Source organism: Rutidosis leptorrhynchoides, chromosome 6 (genome assembly GCF_046630445.1).
Source record: "Rutidosis leptorrhynchoides isolate AG116_Rl617_1_P2 chromosome 6, CSIRO_AGI_Rlap_v1, whole genome shotgun sequence".
NCBI classification, from domain to species: Eukaryota; Viridiplantae; Streptophyta; class Magnoliopsida; order Asterales; family Asteraceae; genus Rutidosis; species Rutidosis leptorrhynchoides.
This window is the reverse complement of record NC_092338.1, coordinates 74951544-74961732: the sequence shown is the minus strand read 5'-3', so window position 1 is coordinate 74961732 and position 10189 is coordinate 74951544.

Sequence of the window (10189 nt, the reverse complement as noted above, 5' to 3'; positions counted from 1 at the left end):
ATAATCACGTTGATTAAGTGTCTTTATATTATACTAATTCATGCATCAATTTCTTTACATTTCTCCAGAATTCATTCATAAATTAAACTTAGATTTTACAGAAGTTTCCAATATAATGAAACACAAGAAGCATGAAGAGGTATATAATTTCGGACGAGAATATTTATGAAAATATTCTCAGAAATATCGAAGATATTTATGATGATATTTTGGAATTTCCAAGTTCGAAGGTTGATGAACAAAAATTTTTCGCAAGATTTTAACATGACTTCGGAGCAAGATATTCTCTAAAGATTTCAACGGATCCAGAATTACCTGGATTCTTTGAATATAGGGTATGGTCCTTGTATTTGTCCTTGGTATCCTTCGTGGTTAGCTCAATCCGTTTTCCATTTCCAACTTTTTTGAGCTTTTCCAACATATTATTCTTTATCATCAAACTTTCGATTATTAAGGTCGTTTACGGTTGTCTACGGTTTCTGCTGCTTCATTTAGCCTTTTCAACATTCAGAGTATTGATTTGTAGACTGAGTGTTTTTCAGAATTTCGGAATGAAAGATCATAATTCTAAGAGATAAATGTTATACATATAACTGTTGATGTTGATATGTTGTGAGTTTTCAAAGTACTGATTGCTGATTCCCAGTAATTGGTATGGCAGTTCTAGTTACAAGATACGGATGAGTATATGATAGGGTTTCAATGAATAAATATAATGATTTATCAGAGAGATTTAAGCCAAGAATCAACGAGGTTGCTGGTACGTCTGCTGGTAATATGGTGGAATATAAAAGGTTCCCTGGTAACAATAAAAGAGAACGCATATATATCAAGGTTATAATAAAGTTGTTTCGAACGAAAAGTCGAAGTTGACTTGCTGGAGCTGTGACAAAATTGGTTAATTTGAAATGGAATTGCATTGTTATTTTCGGTAATAGCAATGTCAATAGAGCTAGCACAGATACGTGTTAAATGTTTACCCAGGTTCCGTGTGTTTTCAGGTGCATAACTATATACATCAATCTTTTCTTCTATAGATGAAGTGCGGTTGGTTCATCCTCTCGGTTGAGGTGTTTTCAGGAATCATGAAAGGTTTAGACGCAGATTGTAATCGTCAAGATACAAATGAGATTTAAGATGAAATCAAGTGGCAAACTTGAAGAATTGTTTAGTTTCATATGTTATAATCAATATTTTAATTCATTTTAATTGTCCAATGTCGGCAGTACACAATTAGCAGTCCACAATTAGTAATTCAATAATTCATATATAGTTTAATGTATAATATTCGAATTAACTAATACGTATCATGACCCATTGTATACATGTCTCAGACTCGATCACAACTCAAAGTATATATATTATTATAGAATCAACCTCAACCCTATATAGCTAACTCAAGCATTACTGCATATAGAGTGTCTATGGTTATTCCAAATAATATATATAGATGCGTCGATATGATATGTCAAAACCTTGTATACGTGTCCCGATATTTAAAGTGCGTAAAATAAATAACAGAAATTAAATAACGATAAATAAAATTGCGAGAATATAAATTGCAATAATTAAATTGCGATAAATAAAATGTAATCAGTTAGCTAGGAACAGTTAGCTAGGAACATTTAGCGTGGATTTCTTAACAAAATTTCTCATAGTTAATTTATTTGTTTCTAACAAATTTTATTTTTGTCCAATATTTTTTTCATTATACCACTTTTTGGATTCTGATAGGTCAAAATCCAAATATGAAATTGAATGAAAATAGTTATTCTGCGGTGAACGGATACGTATATCTGTGTAAGTACGATAGTAAATGACCGTTGAATCAGATTCGAAGAATGTACAGTGTAACTTATTAATGCGAAATCTAAATATTCCTCGGGTATTACCTACCCGTTAAAATATTTTCACCATCAACAGTTTGTACAAAAGAATTTTTAATTACAATCTTTATGAAAACATATATACATATATATATTTTCTTTAGATGTAATCATGGATTTTAATGAGTCAATATGATATTAATCTGATTTGATTTATTGTTAGATCTAGAATACATAATCTCTAAAGCATTAGAGATTACATAATCTCCATGAAGAACGAAGGTAATTGATGTAGAACGATACGTAGAACGATGATTATACTCGAGATACAGAATGAGATGTTGAGGCGTGTGTTGTTGATGGTACGGGTGCTGTTGCTGGTGGTTCTGTTGATGTCGGTGATGTTGTTGAAGCTGGTAAATTTTGCACCATATTCTCCAAATTGATTACTCGAGCGTGAAGTTCGTTGACTTCTTTTATTATTCCAGGATGATTATCGGTCAGAACGAGCAGATGAATAAGGTTTAGAGTCTGACTTGTGATATAGTCGTAGCGAGATACTCCGGAAATGAGAGAGAAAATGGTATTACGAATAGTTTCGCCGGTAAGTGCTTCAGGTTCTTCGCCAAGAGGTGATTTTGGTTGATGGAAAGGATCACCTTCTTCTTGTCTCCATTGATTAAGTCGACTACGAACCCATCAGATAAATTGGGGATGGCTGATTGGTTAATTCATTCTGGTGACGCTGCTTTCGGAGCTTAGGTGAACATCCATGTCGGAATAGCTGTCGGGTTCTGAAGAACTTGAACTAGTGACGAGTTCCATTTCGTACGAATGAGTAAAGGATTTTTTGATATAAAACGCTTTTCGGCTATCGGGTGGTATTCTAATTATATAGAATATCTATATATATAGAACAAAAGATTTCGTAGATTACGGAGGAATTCACAAAATATACTAGGCAAAGTTTACTGTAACAGATACTCTAAGATATGAATTAGCAGATACGCTAAGATATGAATTTTGTCTATACACTATTCATGCAATCAATGCAGTAAGATGTGTCTAGACTAAGAATGATAAGCAAGTGATTCCCTAAGAATGATAAGCAGGTAATTTTCGACACAAAATGATAAGCAAAACTTTTGACATGCAGACACGGTCGAAGTCCAGACCCACTAATGCATCTAAACAACTTTCAGTTAGACATACTAATGCAGACCTGGTTCGCTAAGACCACCGCTCTGATACCAACTATAATTTCCCCGTCCTAATCCATCTGGACAAATACATTACATTTAGATACATCGCGAGGTACTTGACCTCTATATGATACATTTTACAAACATTGCATTCGTTTTTAAAAGATAAACTTTCATTACATCGAAAGTTGACAGCATGCATACCATTTCATAATATATCCAACTATAATTGCCTTAATAATAATCTTGATGAACTCAACGACTCGAATGCAACATATTTTGAAATATGTCATGAATGACTCCAAGTAATATCTCTAAAATGAGCAAATGCACATCGAAAGATTTCTTTGATACCTGAGAATAAACATGCTTTAAAGTGTCAACCAAAAGGTTGGTGAGTTCATTAGTTTATCGTACTCAATCATTTCCATCATTTTAATAGACCACAAGATTTCATTTAATCAATAATCATACACTCGCAAGTGTTTAAAATTCATTCGTATGGATTGAACACCTGGTAACCGACATTAACAAAATGCATCTAGAATATCCCTAAACATATAAACATCGAAGTACTAAAGCAGTTCAAATTCTCTGACTAAGGCTTGTCAAGGCCCATAGATCTATCTTTAGGATTCGCGTCAACTGGTGGCAATTATAATAAACACCAATTCTTAGGTTACCAAGTTCAACAAGGGCGATATCCGGTATAACGATTCAACCATAGAATGTAGTTTCGATTACTTGTGTACATTTCGTAAAGCATTTATAAAAGCGCATGTATTCTCAGTTCCAAAAATATATATGTTGCAAAAGCATTTAAAAAGGGAGCAAATGAAACTCACAATACAATATTTTGTAGTAAAAATATTCATACGACGGAACTGAACAATGCAGGGTTGACCTCGAATTTACGAACCTATATCATTCGTATAAATATTAAAACATATAATTGTAATTGAACAGGTTTATATATATTATTATTAATAATATACTAGTTATCTTATATGTTATTTAAATAATTTTAATATATTTATTTCATATATTTTATATAACTAATATTTATCATTCTTTATATTAAGTTAATAATAAGATTTTATGTTAGGATTTATATCTGATGACAACATATGTTTATATATTAATTGTTATATTTATATATATTTTTTAGTTACTGTCATAAAAATATAGTGATATAATATTAATATTATTGTAATGTATTTTTATGTAAAAAAAATATTTATTTGTCATAATACTAATAATGGTAAGTATGATAATAATAAATATAGTAATAATAGTAATAATAATAGTAGTAATAATGTTTATTTTAGTATAAAGAGTAGTTTTAAATAAAAAGATATTTTACTTTAATAATAAAATGATAATAATAACAGTGTTAATAATAATAATCAGATTTATCATAAACTTTATGTATAATTTTTAAACTTATGACTACAGTTTTTATAACTTATATTCGTAATCGTTTTCATAATTGTACCTGTATTCCTATAATTATAACCATTTTCCATAATTTTTATCACAACACTTTCATTATTAATTTCGTATCATGAATGTAGTTAACATGTTAATAATCATATTAATGCTAATAATCATAATAATGATAATAATATTTAATGATATAATTAGTAATGATATTAATAATACTTATGATGCTAATCTGATAAAATTAATAATAATAACAATAATAATACTTAAGGATACTACTAAATTGATAATATAATTAGTAACAACAATATTAAATATACTTATGGTTACTATAATCATAATAATAATAATAAGTAGTAAATAATGTTAGTAATAATTATAATTATAATACTAATAATAATAATAACAATAATAATAATAATAATAGAAATAATAATAATAGAAATAAAATAAGAGGTTATACCCTTTGAATAGCTTTTATAAAAAGATTGCCCAAGACCGGGCTCGAATCCGAGACCTCTCATTAACCCGACTCCCTCCTAACCATCTGCTCTACTTCTGTTTTTCTATTTAGTATCTAACCCGAAAATATTTAACCCATTCAAACTGAGTCTCACCGCCTTCCTCTTCGAAATAATCCAGTCGTCCCTTGAATTTTTTCCAATTCGTAACAAATTCATAAATTGTGTTTTAAAATATATAAACTTAACAAAATACGCTTTTCTGTGGTATATTAATTTATAGAAAAGAAATTTTTATAAACAATTAAATATCATCTGCAGTTGCTGTACGTGAAGAACATGTACTCAAATACTAATTTCAAAATTTAGATCGTTATAGGTAGTGACCTCTAAACAAAAAAGATTATAAATCACTCATGGAACCTTCAGAAATCATCAATTGATCCTGAAACATCATCTAAATTACGAATTTGGATTATAAAGATTCGGTTGACTTTTTGATTGTAAACTTTGACTCAAAAAATTCGAACGTGATATGAAAAAGTGGACCTTGAAACTTTCCATATAGTTTATATGAAATATTTATAACATATATGCATTAATAGATTTTTAAAATTGTAAAAAATTTGAAGGATTGCATAAAATATACACGTACAGGGGACTGACATTGTTCTTCGACTTTTCTGAATTAAATTCGATTTAATAGAAAGCTGTAAAGGGTGTTTGTGATTACTAGAAGTGGTAGTAGGTTGAATGGTGTATCAATCGACGGACTTGGTTAATTTAATATAGAATGTGGTTCTCGCTTTCTCAATCATACAAAAGATAACAGACAATTTTCAAGAAAATAAAATAAAAATCGAATCAAATGTTTATCTGATTTGTACTTTGGATAACGATATGAAACGGTTTGGAGACAGATTGTATCAATCATCTATACCCTTGAAAGGGATTGAAAATAGATTTACGTACGTTCTCTGTATTTATATATGCGTATATATTTATGTATCTGTACCGTATATATGTTTTTATCTATATAACAATAACTGAAATCTGCATATATGCATACGTATTTAAGTATATCTGAATTGATGTATCTGATTTTTTATATAGCGATTTATATATATTTATCTGTTTATATATATATATATATATATATATATATATATATATATATACATAATTTATGAGTTTTGATAATTAGCAAATATACTAATACCATTATTGATATTGTTAATAATTAATAATATTACTATTAATAATCATTTTATTGATAAATGAATTAGTGAAATATATAATAAACTAGTAAAATGACCCGTGAAATCACGGGTTTGTTTAAACGAAACAGTTTAATGATAGGTATTAAGTGAGCGTAAATGCTAAAGTTATTTAGTTTAATGACCCGTGGAACCACATAGTTCGACTAAGAAACTCGTCAGATGAACATTTCATCAAACACCTAAAATGCATATTTAATAATCCATATCCAATCATAAGAGATAATATTGGTTGTCATTTTATTTTAAGAGTGTAAATTAAAATATAAATGTAGAATTGGTTTTCTTCTGCCTAACTTTTATAAATAATTTATTAAAATAATTTAATTTTAATAATTAAAATAATTATTAATAAGATTTAATAATAATAATAATTAATTAATAAGATTAAATTTTAATTAAAAATTATTTAGATTAATGACATCATCCACCATGCTTAGATTTTTTTCTTTTTATTTTTGATTTTTTTCTTAACAAATGAATTAGCCTAATAATGACATCATCATTTTAGCAATATAATAGAAACTATAGATAATAATATGATAATGATAATTTTAATAAATTTAATTAATAATAATGAATTTAAAATGATAATATTAATCTTTTGCATGATACTAGTAATAATACTATTTATAATAATGTTAATATTATTAATGATAGTGATAACATTAATAATTATATTAATAATACAACTTAAACATATCATGAAATGTCCCGTTCTTATTGATTAAAAACGTTCCATATTAATTGATTTCGTTGCGAGGTTTTGACCTCTATATGAGACGTTTTTCAAAGACTGCATTCATTTTTAAAACAAACCATAACCTTTATTTCATAAATAAAGGTTTAAAAAGCTTTACGTAGATTATCAAATAATGATAATCTAAAATATCCTGTTTACACACGACCATTACATAATGGTTTACAATACAAATATGTTACATCGAAATCAGTTTCTTGAATGCAGTTTTTACACAATATCATACAAACATGGACTCCAAATCTTGTCCTTATTTTAGTATGCAACAGCGGAAGCTCTTAGTATTCACCTGAGAATAAACATGCTTTAAACGTCAACAAAAATGTTGGTGAGTTATAGGTTTAACCTATATATATCAAATCGTAACAATAGACCACAAGATTTCATATTTCAATACACATCCCATACATAGAGATAAAAATCATTCATATGGTGAACACCTGGTAACCGACATTAACAAGATGCATATATAAGAATATCCCCATCATTCCGGGACACCCTTCGGATATGATATAAATTTCGAAGTACTAAATCATCCGGTACTTTGGATGGGGTTTGTTAGGCCCAATAGATCTATCTTTAGGATTCGCGTCAATTAGGGTGTCTGTTCCCTAATTCTTAGATTACCAGACTTAATAAAAAGGGGCATATTCGATTTCGATAATTCAACCATTGAATGTAGTTTCACGTACTTGTGTCTATTTTGTAAATCATTTATAAAACCTGCATGTATTCTCATCCCAAAAATATTAGATTTTAAAAGTGGGACTATAACTCACTTTCACAGATTTTTACTTCGTCGGGAAGTAAGACTTGGCCACTGGTTGATTTATGAACCTATAACAATATATACATATATATCAAAGTATGTTCAAAATATATTTACAACACTTTTAATATATTTTGATGTTTTAAGTTTATTAAGTCAGATGTCCTCGTTAGTAACCTACAACTAGTTGTTCACAGTTAGATGTACAGAAATAAATCGATAAATATTATCTTGAATCAATCCACGACCCAGTGTATACGTATCTCAGTATTAATCACAACTCAAACTATATATATTTTGGAATCAACCTCAACCCTGTATAGCTAACTCCAACATTCACATATAGAGTGTCTATGGTTGTTCTGAAATATATATAGATGTGTCAACATGATAGGTCGAAACATTGTATACGTGTCTATGGTATCTCAAGATTACATAATATACAATACAAGTTGATTAAGTTATGGTTGGAATAGATTTGTTACCAATTTTCATGTAGCTAAAATGAGAAAAATTATCCAATCTTGTTTTACCCATAACTTCTTCATTTTAAATCCGTTTTGAGTGAATCAAATTGCGATGGTTTCATATTGAAATCTATTTTATGAATCTAAACAGAAAAATTATAGGTTTATTATCGTAAAAATAAGTTACAAGTCATTTTTGTAAAGGTAGTCATTTCAGTCGAAAGAACGACGTCTAGATGACCATTTTAGAAAACATACTTCCACTTTGAGTTTAACCATAATTTTTGGATATAGTTTCATGTTCATAATAAAAATCATTTTCCCAGAATAACAACTTTTAAATCAAATTTTATCATAGTTTTTAATTAACTAACCCAAAACAGCCCGCTCTGTTACTACGACGGCGTAAATCCTGTTTTACGGTGTTTTTCGTGTTTCCGGGTTTTAAATCATTAAGTTAGCATATCATATAGATATAGAACATGTGTTTAGTTGATTTTAAAATTCAAGTTAGAAGGATTAACTTTTATTTGCGAACAAGTTTAGAATTAACTAAACTATGTTCTAGTGATTACAAGTTTAAACCTTCGAATAAGATAGCTTTATATATATGAATCGAATGATGTTATGAACATCATTACTACCTCAAGTTCCTTGGATAAACCTATTGGAAATTAGAAAAATAGATCTAGCTTCAAAGGATCCTTGGATGGCTTGAAAGTTCTTGAAGCAGAATCATGACACGAAAACAATTTCAAGTAAGATTTTCACTCGAAATAAGATTGTTATAGTTATAGAAATTGAATTAAAGTTTGAATATGATTATTACCTTGTATTAGAAATATAACCTACTATAAGTAACAAAGGTTTCTTGATCTTGGATGATTACTTGGAATGGATTTAAAAAACTTGGAAGTAAACTTGCAATCTTGGAAGTATTCTTGATTTTATGAAACTAGAACTTTTGGAATTTATGAAGAATACTTAGAACTTGAAGATAGAACTTGAGAGAGATCAATTAGATGAAGAAAATTGAAGAATTAAAGTGTTTATAGGTGTTTTTGGTCGTTGGTGTATGGATTAGATATAAAGGATATGTAATTTTGTTTTCATGTAAATAAGTCATGAATGATTACTCATATTTTTGTAATTTTATGAGATATTTCATGCTAGTTGCCAAATGATGGTTCTCACATATGTTAGGTGACTCACATGGGCTGCTAAGAGCTGATCATTGGAGTGTATATACCAATAGTACATACATCTAAAAGCTGTGAATTGTACGAGTACGAATACGGGTGCATACGAGTAGAATTATTGATGAAACTGAACGAGGATGTAATTGTAAGCATTTTTGTTAAGTAGAAGTATTTTGATAAGTGTCTTGAAGTCTTTCAAAAGTGTATGAATACATATTAAAACACTACATGTATATACATTTTAACTGAGTCGTTAAGTCATCGTTAGTCGTTACATGTAAATGTTGTTTTGAAACCTTTAGGTTAACGATCTTGTTGAATGTTGTTAACCCATTGTTTATTATAACAAATGAGATGTTAAATTATTATATTATCATGATATTATGATATATAATATATCTTAGTATGATATATATACAGTTAAATGTCGTTACAACGATAATCGTTACATATATGTCTCGTTTCGAAATCATTAAGTTAGTAGTCTTATTTTTACATGTGTATTTCATTGTTAATACACTTAATAATATATTTACTTATCATTTAACATAATTAACCAAGTGTATCAATATCTTAATATGATTCATATGTACCTAGTAAGACGTTGGTATAACGATAATCGTTATATATATCGTTTTCGAGTTTCTTAAATTAATAGTCTCATTTTTATGTATATAACTCATTGTTAAAATACCTAATGAGAAACACACTTATAATAAAATCATGTTAACTATATATATAACCATATATATGTCATCGTATAGTTTTTACAAGTTTTAACGTTC